Below are 22,054 nucleotides of genomic sequence, written 5' to 3' on the forward strand. Positions count from 1 at the left end.
TAATAAATGTCTCCAGTAGAAATAATCATTCCTTTCTTCCCACTCATTCACTGAATGGGTGACTGCTGTAGGTCAAAAATAATCATTACCTCCCATTTTGTAAGAAATGAACAATTTCTTTCACTTACAAGTCATGTACTGCTCCGATTCCATTCCAACAAGGACTATTACAACTCTCGTTAGTTCTGCACTAAGACCGCTGCTACTACTACTGTTAATGTTGTTATTTTTATTTCCTGAATGAATAAATGGGATTACCACACAGGTGATTGTTTTGCATTTGGCCTTATTTATTTTATTTTATTTTATTTTATTTAGAAACCTTAATTTCCACTAACATTTTTTCCATTTGTTTGCCTTTATGCAAGAGCAGCCTAAGACCACTCAGTGGTTGTTCTTACCCATTCAGTGGCCTGAGCAGTGGGAGCTGTGAACCAGTCCTCAGGGGCAGGCTAAGTGCTCTAGTCTTCAGTAGAAAACCTGCTGAAGAGGCAAAGAGGACACCTGCATACCTCCAGGTCAGTCTGTGACTCTAGGCTGAGTAGCGGTGAACTCAGGTGCTGGAGCAGTTCCTTTACCCTGAAATTCCTCCTTGGTCACAGCCTTTTCAGCAGCAGCGTGCTCTTCCTTTTCCAGCTATTCAGGATCTCTGTAGAAGTAGAGATCAGGCATGACTTCCCATGGGGCTTGCATCCTCCACAGCCGACCCACCGAGTGAGCTCCCTTATGGTCGCAAGGGGCAGTAGAGTCCACATAGTATAGAGGAGTGTCTGTGTCACACTGAGCGGTGGTAGGCAGGAGGCAGGTTAAAATAAGACATTTCTGTGAGAGGCTGATGGTCAACCCTGGGATCAGTAGCCAGTCTGGGCTCCCAGAAGGCTGCCTGGATCCCATTAGTGAAAGTTCCAGGAGGGAAGCAAAAGGAGCAGCTCCAGTAGCAGCTGCAAACTTCAGCACAGTTCGCTGACCAATATTCCCAAACAATATGACACTGACATCAGCTAGGTTTTCAGTGGCAACAATGGCATAAGCACCATGAAGCTTCTCCCAGGTTTTTTACAGATGATACATAGTTGCCATCACTTTTCCTTTTGTGGTGTACTGTTCCATTTAGAATTCAAGGTCAATGTCACTGAAGTGGGTTCTTGCTGCAAGGAATTTGAGGACATCCTCCTCCTCCATTTGCAAGATGTCAAGGGCTCCGGGCATGGTGAAAATTTCCCACAGTATGGGTAAAGCCTACTTTGGTTTGCTTTAAAGGAAACAATGTAAACATTTCTAGTAAGGTGCATTGTCAAGTTCCTTTTTTCTCTTTGAGAGTCACCAATGGTTGGAACACAGGATCTATGGGACTTTGTTAGACTGCTTCAGATGATAAGTCAGAAAAAGTTATCTCAGGTTTCTTGCCACATACAACCATGATAGAAGATGCCCTTTTCCAGAGACAAGGTGTTTGAAATAGGTGACATAACACTAAGCATCTAACTAGTCTTTTTGAAGGATGATGTTATCCTGAGATCTGTCATTGGTCTCTGCTACCAACAGGTTAGTTGTATGGCAGTAACTTAGCAGTTAGCTAGTTCAACCCACAAGTGTTAGTACATTTATGATGGCACCCATGCATTTGTTCCATTATTCACAAAATTTGAGGTGTTTGTAGACCATTGTCCAGACTTGAGTGGGATAAGATGGAAGGCTTACTGAAAGTCACAGAATTAGTCATTTTTTATGCATTACATGAAAAATAAAGACCTATATGCTTTTACTCACTCACCTCCATGGATCTACACAATTTTCTTATCTCTTCCCCAGAACTCTGAATTTTTACCTCCCGTTCCGCCCCCCTTTCCGAACTAGATAATCAATCAAACCTTTTTAATCTACCCTAGAGTTACTCATTCTTCTGGCCACTTCTCATCTGTAGAATGTGACAACTAAGTGACTGCACACAGCTTTGCTTTCTGAAATGATGTCCTTCATAACTTAACTTCAGTACCACCCCTTTGTAGAGATGTAAGAAGGCAGCAGTTCCCTTCACCTAACACAAACATATTGAAATAATCCATCTGTGAATGGATTAAGATTTCCCCTACTTTATCACTTGGTCATAAGCAATTCACATAAACTCGTAAGTGTGAACTGAAGGAAAGTCATTTGTATCAAGAGATAGGTGACATAGGAATCAGAATTAATTACCTGTTCATGTAATTTAAATATGTATTTGATCTGCTTGGGACAAAGCTTTACTGTGATGTTCCAATTTTACAATAGATCTTTCCTCTTTTGCATGACATTATGTCAAAATGATATGATAAAACATACCCCAAAATGGACAGCTCTAATAATACAGCCAATTGGTGTTTCCTAGCAAATAATAGTTCTTACTAGGACCACAATACCTCCTCTCAATTCTGAAAGATAGACTTATGGTGGGTTCTTAGCTCATAAGTATTATATCCATTTTCTCTTCCCCTATTCTCATAATCTTCTGATTTCATCCTCACCACTCTGTCAAGGAAGTACAACATTTATTCCTAATTTACTGTATTTGAGTGCAGGATTCAAATAGCCAATGTAATAGGTTATTAGGATATTTTAGGGGTTCTTAAATGGTTATAAATTCCCCAAAGCAATTAAGGTGTCTCCTATTAAAACATATTCCCCAATCCTTGGATGAATATATTCAGAATCTATGCTAAATACTGTCCACAGTTCCTGTCCAGCAAAAATTAGCTGGGTTCTATACTCCCTTTAATGAGTAAGCTATTTATTTCTAGAAGAGATTCTACATTCCTGTTTGGTCTGTCATTAATCCTGATGCTTGCTATTGTTTTAGAAGCAAAGAGGGGAAGCAAGAAAAGATCTTTTATGGAAACAAGTTCCATCTCTACAAACATCTAATTCAAGTGGATCATTTCAAGGTCATCATTCAAGGAAGAGACTGCTTTCCTCTAACAAGAGAAAGGGGGCAGCTTCTGCTGAAATAATGAATTCAGTGGAATTTGGGAATTCAGATTTATCGGACTTGTCCACTTATATTCCCCATCATGATTTCAGAGTTCTATTCTTATTCTATCAAAGTCCTAACATCGACAAATGAGATTTGTTAAGGCTGCACACTTAATTAAATCACACAGTCTAACTCCCTTACAACTAGGTTTTGCCTGAGATTACATCTTCTGAAGAATTTATAGAAGTTACTCACAATATGCCATGAGATATCACTTGATGCCCAGGTATTAGATAAGTTGGCTGTTGAGTGACCTAATTGTCATTGCCCCACACAGTCCTAAGATGGCAAAACCACACATTCTAATGCCTTAGTTTCCACCTGTACTTCTTTCAATCACCACTCTCTTGATGAGTAACTACTGGATCTTTTGAGATGGCCAATTCATAGCTTTATCAAATTTGGCCACTTCCTTCATGTTCTCTCCCAAACAAGTCCTTTTTTTTTTTTCTCCTTTCAATATGGATAGGCTAAGAATTTCCCAAAATTTTAAGTTCTGCTTCTTTGTTTATTAACAATTCCATCCTAAAATCATTTTTCTTGTCACATTTTATGAGCATTCAAGAGAAACCAGCTGCTACATCAACACTTCACTTAAATATTGCTTCAGCCAAACATCCAATTTTATTGCTCTCAAGTTCTACCTTCTACAAGACACTAGGATATGAATCCAATTCAGCCAAATGCTTTGCCATTTCATAACAAAGACTCACCTGTCCTCTAATTTCCAAAAACATGCTCCTCATTTCTGTTTGTAACCTCATCAAAATAGCCTTTACAATCCATATATTCATAACCACTTAGGCATACTCCAACAAGATGGAGGTTTTCTCTATAGCTTTCTTCTTCTTCTGTGCTCTTACCAGAATTGCTTTTAACAGTCCATTCCCAACAATCTTGGTACACAGCATGTACCTCCAAACTCTTCTAGCCTCTACATTTTATCCAGTTCTTTTTTTTTTTTTTTTTAAAGATTTTATTTATTTATTTGACAGAGAGAGATCACAAGTAGACGGAGAGGCAGGCAGAGAGAGAGAGAGAGGGAAGCAGGCTTCCTGCTGAGCAGAGAGCCCGATGCGGGACTCGATCCCAGGACCCTGAGATCATGACCTGAGCCGAAGGCAGCGGCTTAACCCACTGAGCCACCCAGGCGCCCCCATTTTATCCAGTTCTAAAACCACTTCTACATTTTTAGGTATATGTTACAGCAGCACTCTGCTTCTCAGGACCAATTTGTGTTTTTTTGTTTGTTTGTTTGTTTTGTTTTGTTTTGTTTTAGGGTTTTCCAGAGAAACAGACCATTAGGTTGCATAAAGAGATACAAAAGGAAATGTATTACATTGAACAATGTATTTCATGAGCAATTTGCTCATGAAATTATGGAGGCCAAGATATGCCACAACATGCCATCTACAAGCTGTAGAACCAGGAAAAACTTTTGGTATAATTCAGTTCAATTCTGAAGGTACAAGAACCAGAAATTTCGATGTCCAAGGGTAGGAGAAGACAGATGTCCCAGCTCAAGGAGAGAAAGAGAGAATTCACCATTCCTTCACATTTTTATTCAATTCAGACACCCAAGGGATTGGATGATGCCTACTACATTGGAGGAGTGATTTTCATTACTTAGTCTATTGATTGAAATGCTGACATCTTCCAGAAACACCATCACAAATACATCCAGAAATGTTTTACCTGCTATCCGGGCATCCTTTGGCCCATTCACATAGAATCAATCATTATAATTGGTTAATTCAGTTAAAGAACAGAATGGAAATGTCTTCTCCTACCACCAGTTTACCTTGTCTTGTCCACAACTATCTTCAGATATTATCAGGTATAAATATAGGCACATATTTTCCCCTTTCCTCATTCAATTTCTGCTGGTCTTGGTCTCTGCTTTTTTATTCCACATCACATTTTTCTTTATGCTTTGCCCAATGATAAAAATTAAACCTGATACTTAAACATAACAACTGATTTGTCTACGCCTGTATAGAAAATATCTGAACTAGGAGTCAATCCCAAGTCACCTGAATCTCTCCCACAAGCAGTATGATAGTATTACCAAGATTATTGGAAAATTCATATTATTGCATAAATAATGTGGACAAGTACAAATATCTATTTCTTTTTTTCTTTTTTATTTTATTTATTTGACAGAGAGAGATCACAAGTAGGCAGAGAGGCAGGCAGAGAGAGAGGAAGGGAAGCAGGCTCCCTGCTGAGCAGAGAGCCCAATGCGGGGCTCGATCCCAGGACCCCAGGATCATGACCTGAGCCGAAGGCAGAGGCTTAACCCACTGAGCCACCCAGGTGCCCCACAAATATCTATTTCAACACAGATAAAATGACTATAGCATTAGAAATCTAAGCAAAAATGGGCTTTTTTTCTCCTTCAAAATCTAGAATCTTGATATAGAATATGGATTGCATATATACATATATTCAAATTATATTATTATTTTGATAAGGAATCAGGAAAAATAGCCATTTTACTGATTTTCCATTTTCTAACATAACAGAGTATACATGTGCACAATAGGCAACCAGATATTCCATATAAATGGCATTTTGCCTTATTTTTCTGAGTATATACATACATATATACATGCATATATTTGTGCTTATTATGCATACATTACTTATTATTAAATTATTATTTATTTAGTATCTGTAGTTTGTCAAGTCTTTAAACTATCCTCATTTTCCTTTTATTTTCTTCGACTCATGGCTAAATTTAGAACCATAGCATTTGCTTATTGTTGAAGTACTGATTCAAACAGAAGGTAACTGCATTTCCAAGAAATAAAATAAGGCTGAAATAGCACTGAGGAAAAATTTTGGCACTGTAAGTTGTGTAGTGAAATCATGAAAAATCTTTACATGTTCTCAAGGACAATATTCTTTGGTATTATGTGATACATGGAAAATAAGAGAAACTAAAATCTGTCCTAAACAAAGGACCTTTTTAGCTCCTGGATCCATATAAGTTTGATAAACTCTGATTGCCTAGGGAAGAACGACAGTCTGCTGTGGGCAGAAAGATATCTATAAATGACATCTTGAGATGCCTTATGTGATTCTAATACACTCACATCATTCAGTGCTCTTATACATATCCATTCAGAGGAATTAAGCAAGAAGTATTTCTCTGGAAAGTTGTGTTAATTCCATTTCCAACATAAAATGTATTTTAAATTATCAGGTACTTAAAAATTTTAGTAGAATTTTGGGAGAAACTTATATTTTTATCCATAGCATTTGACTGGAATACAACAAAATAAAAAATATTGATAACTAGCTTTACTAAATATATTATAAAAGGCTAAAAGCCTATATGGCACATATATATCTTTGCAATCTCCCGGGTATTTCATTTCACAAATTGACTTTCTTGACCTTTTCTATTTAACAATTTGAAATTGTTACATAGAATGGAATGAGTTATACTACCATACTTTGTAGTACTCATAATTTAAAATTTAAAAGTCATTTAACAGGAAAAATATGAATATTTCTAATATTAAGGACAATGCTAAAATTTTTCATGAATTATGTCTAAATTACATGTGATGTTTAAAGAGAAAAGATGGTTTCTGAGTATTCCAGCAGTTGTTCTTAAACCTTAAATATCCCATAACTTAACTCTTGGCCTTTTTATATGACCCAAATACTTTAGCTTGTGCATTTATTCTTGGCTCTCATTTGAACTCCCTCATACTTGTAATTGATTCCTGAGGGCTTGAGGATGAATTACATTTCCTTTTTCCTTTTCTTTCTTTCTTTCTTTCTTTTTTTTTTTTTTTTTTAAACGATGGCAGAGAGGAGCTGAAGGAAAGGGAGAGAGAGAATCCCGGGTAAGCTCCATGTTCAGCACACAGCCTGACATGGGGCTGCATCTCAGGACCCTGAGATCATGACCTGAGACAAAACCAAGAATCAGACACTTAATTGACTGAGCCACCCAGGAGCCCTGGACTATACTTACTTTTTAATTAATATTGCTTAGGGAAAAATCATAACCTTAGAAAATTGATTATAATAATTCTCTTTTCTTTCACACAGGAATCCAGAAAGAAGTTACCAGAAAGTTATAAAATTTGACCAGTTTTTTAACTGATTACTCACCAAATGAATAAAGTCAGAAAACTTCTGGGTGGTAATTGAAGAACAGAGAACTAGGATTATATATACAACATCCCTAAAGCTATATCTGATTTTTGGGTCTGGATCCAATCAGAAAAATACAGTACTCTCAGGAAACCCACTTTTCTATAAACTTGCAAAATTGCATTGGGTAAATTTTTATTCCAAAGAAACTGAGACAGTTTATATAGTGGCTAAGCCAAGAGCACTGCTTAGGGGAATTTAACTGTTTTGTTCAAGCTATCACTGGCCATCTGTTATTGAAGAGAGGTCTTTAGAGCCTGAGTTGTCTAGGCAGGCTTAGGCTGTTGAAAGAATAACTTGGCTAAATACTCAGTTTTCCATGTCAATTTTTTAGCTATATACTGTATAAGGAATGAAGAACAGGTTTTATTATTTCTTAGTGTTGATATTGCATGTCTGAAAGCTTATTCAGACATAGAAGAATATTCATGTTCCCAACCCCTGTGTCTGTGTGTGTGTGTGTGTGTGTGTGTGTGTGTGTGAAGATTTTGCTGTGATGGCTGAAGTGTGTGTGTTTTTTTTTAATAACACTCATGACATATTTGTTCAGTTTTGAATAGTTTTTAAACACCAACTGACAAAATATTTAGCAAGTGGTTTAAAAAAATAAACACGTGGCATAGTTTGCCTTGAATTTTGGTTCAGGTTCAAAGGATAAATACCTCAACATTAAGCACTTCGGAATAGATACAAATTTTTATTATCTAATTTATTTCGTGATGATCTGCAACATCTAGCTCTTCTCTTTGTGTTGAAAAAGAATCTTTATAAAAAAATTCCCACAGTAAGAGTAATGTTAATGGTGAGTATTAGATTAGGTTAGGTTAACAGCTTTGTTTTGTGAAAATCAAAAGCAGAAATAAATTAACAGCTTATCAAAAATAAATTTTCAAATTATTGTATTATTTTCATGAACAAATCTTTGATGAATAGTTAATTATACTGATATAAAGCACTTGTTTTTAACCCTTAACATGTACTGAGAAGGGAAGTTAAATATTTCATTATATATATATATATATATATAAAGTAGCTTTATTCTTGTGAAATTTATATTGTTATTGTTATAAATAAGTCAGGAAAAGATGCTTATTTCACCAATTTTCCTACTTCTATTATGACAGAGTGAGCATATATGGGTGGCCAGATGTTCCAAAATATGGGTATTCTGTTTTGTTTTTCTGATTATATGCCAAGCATCTATCAGAGTGCTCAGGAAAATAACATTTCTGAATAAATGAATGAAAAGAACAAAAACAGAAGCATTTTAGATATGACATTTTGACTACATTTAAAAAATACTTGTGTCATTTTATTTGATGAAATGATTCTATATAGTTATAAAGTAGTCATTTTCAAACTACACCAGGAGTTTCCATATGTAGGGACTGTCCTCCCACATTTACCAAAAGGCAATAGTAAGGGGAATAAATAGGAATATGAAGGTGGATGATGACATTTCACGACAAACGAGTCTGATGGTCTCATTTGTTATCATATTCAGTCATTGAAAATATGCCAATTCTTGCTCATCAATAAAATTTTATTTTTTTCCACAACTCAAATAATGGATTTTATGGGAATTTTGTAGAATGATTTAATTAAATAGGAAAGTTTATAACAATTTGAGTCAACATGCCAATGGGAGAAAAGACACAGGTGCTTTTATCTTTATATTCTTTGGAAAATATCTAAGGATCCAAATGTCATTTAAAAAGTTTTAAAGGGCATTTTTAATATGAAAAAACATTTTCAGTATTAAGACCTGATATTTTCATGTAAATTTAAGTGAGAATGACAAATTTACAAATTTGAGGGGTTATTTTATCAAAAGGGCTTTTAAAATTTAGCTGATGTAGTTCAAATATCCCTCTACTTTTTCTTTTTTAAAGTATGAAACACTTCATGAATTTGGTGACATCCTTGTGCAAGGGCTGTGCTAATCTTCTCCGTATTGTTCATAATTTTAGCTTCAGTGCTGCCGAAGTGAGCACTCTCTTTTCCTTTCATGACAATACATTCTTTTGTCTTTGAGATTTAAGCTCACAGTGCCTGTTCAAAAAAATAATATGGAAGGAAGCCTAATGAACTTACAGAAATTGTTGATTTTGGACAGGTGAAAGAATGAAATGATCTGAAGTACTTGTTATAAATGCGTATGATGAATTAGTCTGCCACATTTAATAATATGCTTTATCCCTTTCAATTAAAGCTATTATGCACAGATTCAAGTACTTTTAAAGATTAAATGTTATGTGGATAGATAGAAAAATGATACTATCATTGCATTCCATGCTCAATAGTCTTTTGCACTATTTCAAAAGGTAAAAGTTTATATTTTTATTTACAAACTATTTTTTTTTTAGGCTTTAAAACTGAACCTGTGATGAAACATGTCAAATTAACCTTTAAAATATGGGAAGTATTGGGGAGCCTGGGTAGTTCAGTCCATGAAGCATCTGCCTTTGGCTCAGGTCATGATCCCAGTGTCCTGGGATCGAGTCCCTGCTCAGAGGGGAGCATGCTTCTCCTTCTCCCTCTATTGCTCCCCCTGCTTGTGTTTGATCTCTCTTTCTCAAATAAATACATAAAATCTTAAAAAAATAGAATATGGGAAATATTTTATGCATAAGGGTGTCATGTGTTCTGATAAATTTTATTAGTTAAAAAAAGTTTATAATGTTGTGCTAAAATACTGATGAGCTGTTTGAGTTTATCTTGAAGAAAATGAGTGCATATAGGTGGCATACATTCTTTTAGAGGGCTGCATATTGAAAAACAAAGATGAGAAAAAAAATAGTTAAACTTTGATCTCAACTCAGCATCAAATAGGACAAATTAACTTTACATAACATGATCTACACAGATTATTATTAAGATTTCTAATGAAACTACAGCATACATTTAATGGGATTATTCAAAAGCAACTAATTAGAGAAAAGCATTTCAAACATGAATATAAGGATAACTTATTTATTTTTATTTATTTACTTGAGAGAGAGAAATAGCAAGTGAGACAGAGAGCAAGAGCAGGAAATGGGGGCAGGTGGGGGTGGGGCAGAGGGAGAAGGAGAAGCAGACTCCCTGCTAGCAGGGAGTCTGATGTGGGGCTCAATCCCAGGACTCTGAGATCATGACCTCAGCCAAAGGCAGACACTTAACTGACTGAGCCACCAGGCACCCCTATAAGGATATTTTAAAGGGGTATATTTATGAAAATTCTCTAATTATTAATGCAGTTTCTCTAAATGTCTATAGTTTCAATATGGAACTATTAACATAAGAAACTAAAGTCTTATTTTATGTAATTGTCTTTCCTATGAAAACTGTAACTACCTTTGAGGAATTCTGCCTTTATACTTGATTACATAACAACAACAAAAGTACAACGCCCTCCCAAGTAAAACACAAAAGTCATTTACATATGGGGACTGGCCTTACTTCACGATTATCTTGTGAAGCCTACAGTAAAATTCACTCCACTGACTCTGTATTGCCCTACTTTTGTCATTATACTCTTAAGCCTTTAAAAAGATGTTAGGTATTCTTTCTCTCAAGTAAAAGACATTTTACTTGATAAAGACATATAGAAAAGTGTGTGTGTGTGTGTGTGTGTGTGTGTGTGTGTGTGTCTGTGTGTTCATGTGTGTCTCTCTGTGTGCGTATATGTCTGTCTGTGTTGGCTGATCCTTCCATAAAGTCCTATTTTACATGTTTATGGCATGGTATTGTTATAAACTGAGCCTCAAACTCAGTGAGAGCACAGGGCACAGGTAATGATGATGGCATTTGTCAACTAGTTATTGTGGGGGATTTCATGTTGGTCATTAAATGATGGGTCAGAGAGAAGGAAGAACCAAATGTATGGAAAGACACTTGGGATACAAATCAAAGAAGACAGTACTTCATTTTAGGTGTGAGTCACAAATTCATGAAATGAGTATAATTTTCATTTTTAAAAAAAGAAAACTGATTTCAGGAAGTTTAAGGCATTCATCTAGAGTTCTAAAGTAATATCAGAATCAGGATTTTAACTTTTAACATTCTGTGTTATCAAAACTACCAAATATTCTGAGAAGTATAAAAACAGGGAAAACCAACAAAATCTCCCTTCATATTGGCATGGTTTCTCTATCCTAGACATGTTTTCCATTTTTTCTTGACAGATTTCAACCACCAGGTTTTATTCCCAGTATCTGTTATTAATCTCTTCCTCCATCCACTGTTCAAGATTTAAAACTATATTAATTAGCAACAGCTTAACACATACCATCATTTGGACTTCTAGAAAGGTAAGGGGATCATACTTTGACAAACAACAATTAAAGGAAAGCCATCTGAAAAAAATAAAAGTGCTGAGGAGATGAGCCAATAAATGTTTCTCAATAATTTATATGCATTAACATCCAAGAAATAGGAAGATAAATATAGATACTGTAAAATCATTATTCGAGATATCCATTCTCTGGTTTTCTTCAATTGAGACTCTGCCTTATATTTTCATAAAGGAAATACATAAACATAAACTATAGTCAGGCATGAACTTCAGTATCTCCACTAAAAAGAAATATGTTAATTAAGGAAAAAATACAGCAGAGTCATTTTAGAAAACATTTATTTGATGGCTATAACTCCAGAATTATAGCAGGCTTATTGAGAGCTTTTTCACTTGCCTCTTCTCTACAGCATGATGGTAGAGAAAGGATCTGAAGGCTTGGCACTTAAAAGAGGAAGGGTGGAAAACCTATAAATTACTCTTAATTATCAAAAATAGAATGCATAAAGTGACTTTCACACTCTTGAGTATAAAACACATCAAAAATTACCAGTAGACATCCTCTTACAGCTATAATTCACTCACTTGATTTTACAGAGTCCTCAATGTGCCTGTTTTCCTTGGTCTACCTATTTCTCCTCTCCCCATCACTCATTATCCCTATTATTCCTCTCCCATCGACTCTTCAATTGGCACATTTCCATACTCCCCATTATGCTTACAAATAATCTCATTAAAAGAGTACAGCTCACCAAAGAGTACTTGTTACATCAAGGGTGGAACTGACATTAGACTCACTTCTCCATGGGCAGTATTCAAGTGCTTTACTGGAAATATACCCTCACATCTGGTTGCTGCTCAGTGGTTAAGTACATAGCCACATTATTGAGATCAATTATTGCCTGCCTGAGCTAGAAAACAGTTTACAACCTAATGAGAGGGTGAAAAGAATAGTGCTCCGTGAAGTGATCATTGACTGAAATATCAAGGACCTCTTGTGTCAAAGCGCTAACAACGTAAAATCTAAGAGCAATGGTGTCTCAAGATCCTATGTTGATTTCCTAGTGGTATTTATTCAGCCTAATATCAAAGACATATGCAATCTTGGTGACTGCAGGGACCGTAAAGGCCCAGTTAGCAGCATAGCCAAGAAATTAAAAGGTGGCAAATACTTCATGATTAAATTCCCATTTCCCATTCTTGATTCTGTTTACTATTTCATTTTGATCCATTTCTTTCCTCACACATTTTAATATTAGAGGAAATTGGATATACTTGCAAAATCATGATTTTCGTTTGAAATGAAAAACACACCCACCAAAACTCCTGGTTGAGCAACAGCTAACTACCACAGAAAAGGACACACACACCTCCTCACTCAAGTACCTCCTGCCAAGAGAACTAGGGCTTCCTGCTTGCTGAGATAACCGGCTGGCACATCACACACTTGACTTCTGAAGAGTGGGTGGTAGTGAACGGAAAGCAGCAGGGGTGGGGGCTGTGCAGAGGATTCTTGATAGAAGAACTATACAAAAGGGTCGAGAGAGCAGGGCCAAGTTAGTGGCAGACGGTAGAATGCAAGTTCTGGCAAGCTAATTTTATTTTTGTCTGCACAGTACATTTGTAAAATCCCCCAAAAAGTAAATTTTGTTTCACAGATGCCTGCTGTGTAATATTGAATTTGGTTTCCTTGCTCAAGAACAGAATTTACCTCTTGATTAAGCCCTTACTTTTAAAGTCAAGTAACGCTTTTCATAGTCTGAAAGTCACTTGAGCTTTAAAATACAATGATTTTCCTTTCCAGGAAGAAAAGGCGACATAGCAGTGAAACTATTCCAGCACTTAAATATTCTACAAAAGCCAAGATAGTAGGCCAAATTCTAGCAATCCCATCCTCAATCAAGTGGAGAGATAAATTATTCTTTTCCCTAAACACATCTACTTATCTTAAGGGAGTCTGAAAATTTTATCACTACCTTCAGCATTACTTAAGATCACACCTATGTCTCATCATTCGGGGAACGCTAACTTATAAGCATTTTCTTTGCAATAAATCAAAATCTGATAATTAGCAAATGATTTTCAAGGGAAATCTGTAATGTATAATTCCAAAAAGTACTTATTTGTAAAAAATAATATAAAGGTGAGTCAGCAACTAAATGTAAAGGAGTCTTAAAAGAAGATTAAGTTCTTTAGCTTCTGTGATCCATGAATAATTTTTAAATTAAAATTTCTTATAATATTTAAATAATATATAATGCATTAAAATTAAACTCATGTACTACATCTAAATAGCATTAAACCCACAAAAACTTTACAGAATATAGCACAATATCCAACATGAGAAAATAAATTAATGAGTTTTTGATGAGAATGATGCTTTCCTTTCTGTATCCCAAATTTTCTAATTTTTAATAAGGTATATTTTTTATAAGACCACTAGAACTTCAATATATTAATTAACAATACTGACACTAGTACTACTGGGTAGTGGTGTTTACCATTCCTTCCAAATATTGTCAGGATTTTCCCTAATGATTACTTACGAAACCACAATAATTCTGAGCACATTTCTGTTCCACAAGATGACTTCCTAATTTTCTCCTCCAAGATAGCTCAGAATATGACAGGAAATTTCAGGTATAATAAAAATAAATACTAGTGCAAATCTTAATGAACATAAGCATTCATTGTGACCGGAGCCCTTCATAATTCTGATTTTTTAAAAAAGATTTTATTTATTTATTTGCCAGAGAGAGAGAGAGAGAGAGCCCACGTGAGAGACAGCACAGGTAGGGGGTGAAGCAGAGGAAGAGGGAGAAGCAGACACCCCGCTGAGCAGGGAGCCTTGTGGGGCTCAATCCCGGGACCTTGGAATTATGACCTGAGCCAAAGGCAGATGCTTAACCTACTGAGCCAATGCCCACAAAATTCTGATTTAAAACAACGCTGGAAACAGAATTGTGCAAGAGAGAGTTTCCTTTTTTCTCTTTTAAATCATTGCTTCCATTTTAAAATTCATATCAACAAAATAACAAGGGTTTTGGTTGCTTCTAAGTCAAATACTGTAGTTATTTTATCTAAATTATATATTGGATCTGTACTTATTTCTGTAATAGGAAACAAATTTTTAAAAATAAAATTTTATTTTTATTGAGCTTAAGTTAATAATCTCACTAAATATTAGAATCAGAAGTATGGTAGGTCCCAGCAGGATTGAGTAATAACCTATCATGAGCACAGTTAGGAAGCCGGGTGGCAAGCATGTGCTACTGTGTCTGTGTACTCCTCAACCACACTTAGTGGGGTGGGCTGTTAAAACCTGAAAGTCAGCCTGTGCCCTGACCTGGCATAAAGCTGTGCTTTTTTCTTTAAATATCAGTGCCTCTGCCTCTCTAGGCCAAGAGTCTCTGGCTACCCCAAGAGCAGGGGTGAAACATTTGTGCACAGGTAACATACAAGCTCAAAGCAGCCCTGATAATGGAACAAAATTTTATTGTGTAATCATAAGATACAACCATGATTTCAGCATACAAGGACCATTAACCAAAGTGGTTAATAACAAATACATTTGTATGTGTCTAAGTGTGTGTGTGTGTGTGTGTGTGTACGTGTATTTAATGTATTTTATATAGATATATTGTGTGATTTCTTACTAGAATATAATTTGCTTGAGTTCAGGGAATATATCTGATTTATAATGGTAGCCTTTACAAGTCTGAGCTCAGATCTGAAAAAACAAGCATTTCTGTAAACAAACATATTTAAGAATATGCATAATGTATATTTATTCAAAATACTCTCACATACCCATGATTTTTAGTCTGTATACCAAAATCCAAATCTTTAAATAAATGATAGCAATTATTTTTATCTCATTTGTATCTTTTTTGACATCTAAGTAATATATACATATATAGTGTTGGATTGTTTCTGACTTTCAGTTTGTAGCTGTGATACTAGGTAACAATGTATCAGTGTTGATTATGCTTAAATCATACAAACTACCTTTAAGATGGGAGAAGCATTAAATAATATATAATTAGAATAAGAACTCAGTTTGAAGGAAACCAATTATACCTCATTTCTTAAAAGATATTTGATTTTTATTATATTTCTTTCTGATTGTAATAGCCAACAGTGATTGCATATTGCAAATAAAAATAATGTAAATTAACCTTATCATTCCCTCACTCTTTGTAGTATCCTGGGTTCTGTTTATTTCAGGATTTTTTCTCTATGGATTAGAAGAATGAATGGGTCATGGTTGGTAGTGGGAGAATGGGGTAGGGGCAGTTTGAAAGTAGAAAGAGAATTGTGTAAAACAGAAAATCTGCATTTTGTATCCATATATTTATTTAACAGTATCTTTAAGGATTTCTTAAATTGATAATCTTCAAAGTAACATTTTATAGTGTTACATTTTAAAATATTTTTTATGTTATCAAGTTACTGTTTTTTGAGCTCAAACATGAGGTGATGAAACATTTCCTAAAATTAATTTCTACTTGTGAAAACTCTAGGTTTTTAGAAGACACAAGTTTGTTAACAGTCTTGGTACATAGAGCCATTTTACTTTTGGGGGGACGTCAGGAATAGTTATTGTTTTAGAGAAATAAATAAACTTGAACCATCAAAGTGTCACTCTCATTTCACCCATGCAGAATTTCATCCTCTAACATCAGTATGTAGATGGTACGTCATTTGTGGTGATTAATTTTTTGCACAAGTAATATTCCACAGAGCCTCACTGGGAGGAGCTATTCTGTTATTGTGATGTAAGCTGTTTACTTAATATAATTATTTTTTACATGTGAAGAGTATGTTCTAGTCTTATCTTCTGAGAATAGGTTTACATTTCTAATAAAATATATTTAAGGAATTTATCAATAGCATTATAACATGCTAATACATTAATATCCATATCTTATTTATACTCCTTGTATGAACTCTACGTGTGTGTGGTATTTAATTTTTTTTGTATTCTAATATTTAATGAAAGAGTCTTTATTTTATGGCAAATTGTTATAACCTGATAATCTTTGACAATTTTGCCTTTTCATAAAACAAAATGGGACATTTCATTGTTTTTCTGTGCTCTGTATCAACTTATGTAAGAGTAGCTTTAGCTCCAAGTTAGAGAGTGAAACGTGAGAACGTAGGTCTTGTATCTTCATGTGGACTCTGATAGTTCTTTCAGTTTTATTCATAGTTATTAGTTAGTCACATATTGAGTCAAATTTGCATAAATATGCCCCAGGAGATGGTCTATTTATTTGACCTTTTAATAGATCTCAACAGAAATCTCAGGGTCTGTGTTAACTGCTTATTCCTTTTTAAGAAACTGCTTCTATTACACATATCATGTTCTCTTTGTTCTGGTCATTTAAAATGTTCACCACAGATTTTCCAGATAAAATTTTCACATTGCCTTTTTTCACAGAGTGAAAAAAACTGTTAACATTTGCATTTACATTTTTTTCAGCTAAGAAATAATCTTTAAGAGATTACTTGAAAATTGCCTTTAAAATGTTTATCCAATTACATTTCTCATGTAATTTATGACCCATGAGTTGTGTCTTCGATAATCCATGTTTGTTATATTCATACTCTGTTTTTAAGTCTGTAAACTATGTCCTGCATAATGGGATATTTTTCCCTTATAGGGTATAGACTTACATATCACTGATTCAATTTGCTCATTTGCATTCTGCTCTTTACTGCAAAATTAGTATTTAGTTAGTATTTCTTTAGTGTTTCATTAAATTTTAACTTTAACAATCATTTCATTTTCTTCTCATCCTTGTCTTTTCATTTTAGCAGGCTCCCTGTGCACACTTTCAGTTACTTTACAGGTGTTATATCTTTAAAATGGTATCTATCGGGGCACCTGGGTGGCTCAGTGGGTTAAGCCGCTGCCTTCGGCTCAGGTCATGATCTCAGAGTCCCGGGATCGAGCCCCGCATCGGGCTCTCTGCTCAGCAGGGAGCCTGCTTCCTCCTCTCTCTGCCTACCTCTCTGCCTGCTTGTGATCTCTCTGTCAAATAAATAAATAAAATCTTTAAAAAAAAATAAAATAAAATGGTATCTATGATTCCACAGAATTTTAAAAAATTCTCTATGAATGTGGTAAATAATTTCCAAGTACCTCTCCTCTTATAAAACTTATCTCTAAGCTTCAGTGCTTTCAAAATCTAAAATATTATTCAGAGAATATTGCTTCCTTTTTAATTAAGAAAATTATAACATGGAGAACTATTATCAAAGGTTCAAAGTATTTGGAAACAATAAAAATAAAAATAGAAAGAAAAGAAAAGCAAAAAAGGAAGGAAGGAAAGAAAGAATGAGAAGATTGAAAGAGAAACATTAACAAATCTAAACATGGAAAAAGAAAACGTAAGAGGAAAATATATGGCTGTGAAATATTAAATAATAAGAAAAATCTGTTATATTCTACTTGCCTTCATTACCGAATTATGTAATAATAATACACATTTGAAGAGAAATTTATTTTCACATCCAGCATTTTCAGTATTAATAGACTTGCTGAACAATATTTTTAATTAAAATAAAAGAAGAAAGAAAAACACGGCAGTTGGAATGCCATACCAAATGATTTATGCCAGCTAGTTCCTGATAGTTACGGGATGGAGGAGCCATTACTCTAAGATACACAGCATTATCATGGCCAGTTAACATTTTAAAATATTATTGGCAAACTAATCATCAGATTTTTGAATAAGTGATTTAAATGGCAGTTTTTTTGAAAATTAAATCTGAAGCTTGTAACTATTGCATTCTACCTTTTTTGTACAGTAACAACTAATCTTTGTAAAATATGACAATTACTTTTGCCATTACTTTTAAATATGCATACATGATTTCCAAATTACCTATGTATGTGTATTTGTATTTCCCAGAGAACATATGTGTATAAAATTTTAGAGAAAGATAATAAATAGATTAAAAAGATAATAGATTAAAATGTATAGTATATATGTTATGCTTATACCAGATGTACATTGAGGAATATGCTCAGATCCAAATTCCATTACAGTCCAAGTCAACTTGGACAACTTAGGTCATCATACTGTATCTCAGCTTCTTCACCTATACATGAGTATAATAATGGTATCTAATTCACAAGGTTGCTGTGAAATTACAATGGTTAATATGAATAATTTTGTAGAGAACACATGTTTTTGCCATTAAATTTATTTTTAAGTCCTAATAAATATACTCTATTATATCTGATGTATTAAGTAGTTAAATCCATTAATATACAATATACAATAGTTACTGTTTTTAAGAGTAGTATATTTTATTTAAGTAAATACATTGTTTATCAATTTTCTTACAATATAACCTGTGCAAAACATATTCATTCTGGTCTTAAAGTGATATAACTTATGAATTCATAAAATAGTCATGATTTTAGGCAAAGAACAAAATGTTTTTTGGCAAAGAAAAAAATGATAATAATTGATGAGGGAACAGAAGGCAAGCTGAAGACAAAGCAGAAGCTGACATCCCATAATTCCTTCCCTGCATGGGACATATGTGACATTCCTCAGGTATTCCTTGCTGCCTTAAAGCTAAGGAAAAGAAAACAGGTATCTCCAGTTAATGAACACAAAAGCGTAGTATGTCATTTTAAAACTCATCCCATTGTTCCAGTAATTCAAATTCCTAAAAAATGCTTTCAATATATTCTTCTTGAAAGTCAGCAATTCTTTAATTTTTTTATACTGGAAACATTGCATAAATTTATTTCAAAGAATATTGCCAGATTATCTGATCATATTTTAATTTACACACCCAAATTCTAAGGAATGTGTTATTTTTTGCAATAATTAAATTCCTATTTCTCCTAGCAAAGCAAATAAGTGATACTACACAAAGAACAACAGAAAAAGACATAGTTGTGGAAGAATATTTCTACTGAAAACTTAAATGTCTGACAGAGGCCCAGAACTAGTTGCTGTTATAAATGTAAAACCATTATAGAAAGGTGAACAGAGAAGTTTGCTAAGATGCTAACTTTTCCCTGGTGCTTCTGAACTTAAGTTATTATGCAATGTGATACATGACCTTTGGAATCCTAGCAAAACAATTTCTTAGAAAGGAATATATCTTATGTCCTCATGTAAAGCTACTTGATAATGGGGATTTTAATTTCCTTAAATACAACAAATCTCTTTCTTTTTTATACTTGTTGAAACTTTTAGATATATTGAAATATTCTATGTAAAGAACAGAAGACAAAAAAAGACTAAAATATACAGAAAATTATTATACAATTATATATACACATACACAGATATTTAACAGCCTGTCAGTTTAATAAACATAACCAGAAGAAATATTTAGCCTCCTATTCCTGTTAAACAAAAAGTTGATGTTTATGTATTTCAAAAATAAGACTGAGCTGTTTTCTGTACAAAAGTATATTGCCTCTTAACATAAAATGTGATATTTCATACCTATAAATCAGAACAAATTAATTTACAACAGTGTAATGTACTTTTCTTGAAATTTTAATTTTCTTCTCTTAGTAAATAGATGGTTTTCTTTTCTGTAAACAACAATTCAGTAGTTGATGAGCAAAATTAGTGATTAGTAATTGAAGAATAATCTAAAAATTATTTCCATCATTTGAATACTCCAGAGCAAGAAAATAGGTATGAAAAATCAATTATTTTATCAATATTGCTTATCCAAAGCTCATATTTTGTAATTTTGTAGATTTATTGTTAACATGGAATTTCCTCACGATGATAAAATCTCTCATATACCCTTTAAATCCTCTTTAGAAGTGGGCATGGTTCTAAATTGAAAAAGGGGACCTGTGGGGTATAATAGAATCCCTGAATGGGAGGATATGATCTCACAGACCTGGTCAAGGAGGTCATAAAGGTATTAGGAGTTCATTTCAAGGTCTCAGTGGGTGTAATTTATTCATGAATGTGTTCACTGAGCTATTCATTCATATATTTATTCTTTCAACAAATATCCGTGGTGGCTCTATGATATGACGTGAACACTATAATCCATTGAAGAGATGATGAAGAACGCAGACAAGGTCTTGCTCTCTTTGAAGTATAGACTCTTAGAGGAATACAGCCAGCAAACAATCACCAAAGTAATAAGCATTGATCATGCATAGTAATGTAATTTATTGTGAAAATGAAAGTGGGTAAAATAACAGTGTCTCACGGGATATGACTATTAGACAAGAAGGTTAAGACTTAACAACTTGAAGAAATGGCACTTGAGCTGGAGCCTGAATGAAAGGAGAGAGCCATGCAAGGATCTGATGGAAGAATGTCCCAGACAGAAAGGACTGCAAGTGCAATGAACTTAGTAGGAAGACTCCTGGGGTATCTGTGGAACAAAAAGAAAATACATAGGACTGAGGTTGTATAGCATTTGGTTAGTGTAATAAATATTGTTAAGCAGTTTGGAGAGATTTTAGCTGGAGAGTGGAAGTTTCCAAAATATACCCAAAAGTTAACTTTAAGCCTGTATCATTTGCCAAACACTGTTCCATGGACTTGATCCATATTAAAATATTTTCAAAAATCCCTCTTGAGAGGTACTATTATTATTTCTGGGTGAAAAAAAAAATTGAAGTTTTTAAAGATTAAGAAATTTATTCCCAAAGTGCATCTCTTGTAAAGGGCCAGTGAATGAACTTCAGAGTCTGAATCCAAATTTTGCACAAATAACCACTCCGCTATTCTGCCTTCTTTTAAGTTTTACAAAGGTCACCAAAAGGATAATTGAAGAAGAGTTTATTACAGGGATATAAAAGTGGAAACAGGATGCTATGTGCAGAATGTTTGTCCTCCCCATATATAGAAGTCCTAATCCCCAGTGTGATAGCATTTGGAAGTGGGACCTTTGAGAGATAATCATATCAAGAGTATGGAGTCCTTATAAATGAGATTGGTGCTCTGATTTAAAAAAAAAAAAAACGGACAGGAGAGAGATTATCTCTCCCTTTCTCAGTCACATGACATTGTAGGGAGAAGGCAGCTGTCTATAAGCAAGGAAGCTGACCCTCACCAGATGACCTAGTTTGCTGGCACTTTAATCTTGGACTTCCCAGCCTCCAGAACTATGAGAAATAAAAATGTGTTATTTAAGCGACCCAGTCAATTGTATTTTGTTATAACATCCTGAGCAGACTAAGATACAGAGATACTAGTCTGAGATGGTAGTTGGTTGTTTTGAAGTCATAGCATATTTTGGAAAAAATAATACAGGTAGGACAGTGAGACAGTTGAAATAATTTTGGTTTATAAAATGAAGAGAGTATTCAAGGAAATCTCCTGTCTTTGGGGGTTAACCAAGCAAATGGGTGGTATTAACCCAATAGGGAAAGAATGGGGCATGTTTAGAAGCAGGATTGATTTTATTTCAGACATGCTGAATTTCAGGTGCATTTAAGATATTTTAGTAGAGATATCAAGTCAGCAATGGATGTAGGGACCTGATATCATCGGCATACTGATTGAGATTAAATTCATGGCAGTAGAAAAGATCACCTAGGAAGAGAATAGACAAGGATTGAATCTCAATCAAGAAATAGG

The 22,054-nt window shown here is 34.3% G+C and overlaps 1 non-coding gene and 1 pseudogene across 1 annotated transcript; both read right to left on the reverse strand.

Moving 5' to 3' along the window:
- Positions 1-374: 374 nt before the first annotated feature.
- Positions 375-1,780, reverse strand: LOC125093289 (40S ribosomal protein SA-like; annotated as a pseudogene).
- A 7,290-nt stretch (positions 1,781-9,070) lies between these two features.
- Positions 9,071-9,177, reverse strand: LOC125089768 (U6 spliceosomal RNA). The gene has a single exon (XR_007124058.1). It is a non-coding gene; the product is annotated as a U6 spliceosomal RNA (small nuclear RNA).
- Positions 9,178-22,054: the final 12,877 nt, after the last annotated feature.

Source organism: Lutra lutra, chromosome 1, assembly GCF_902655055.1.
Source record: "Lutra lutra chromosome 1, mLutLut1.2, whole genome shotgun sequence".
In the NCBI taxonomy this organism is placed as follows: Eukaryota; Metazoa; Chordata; class Mammalia; order Carnivora; family Mustelidae; genus Lutra; species Lutra lutra.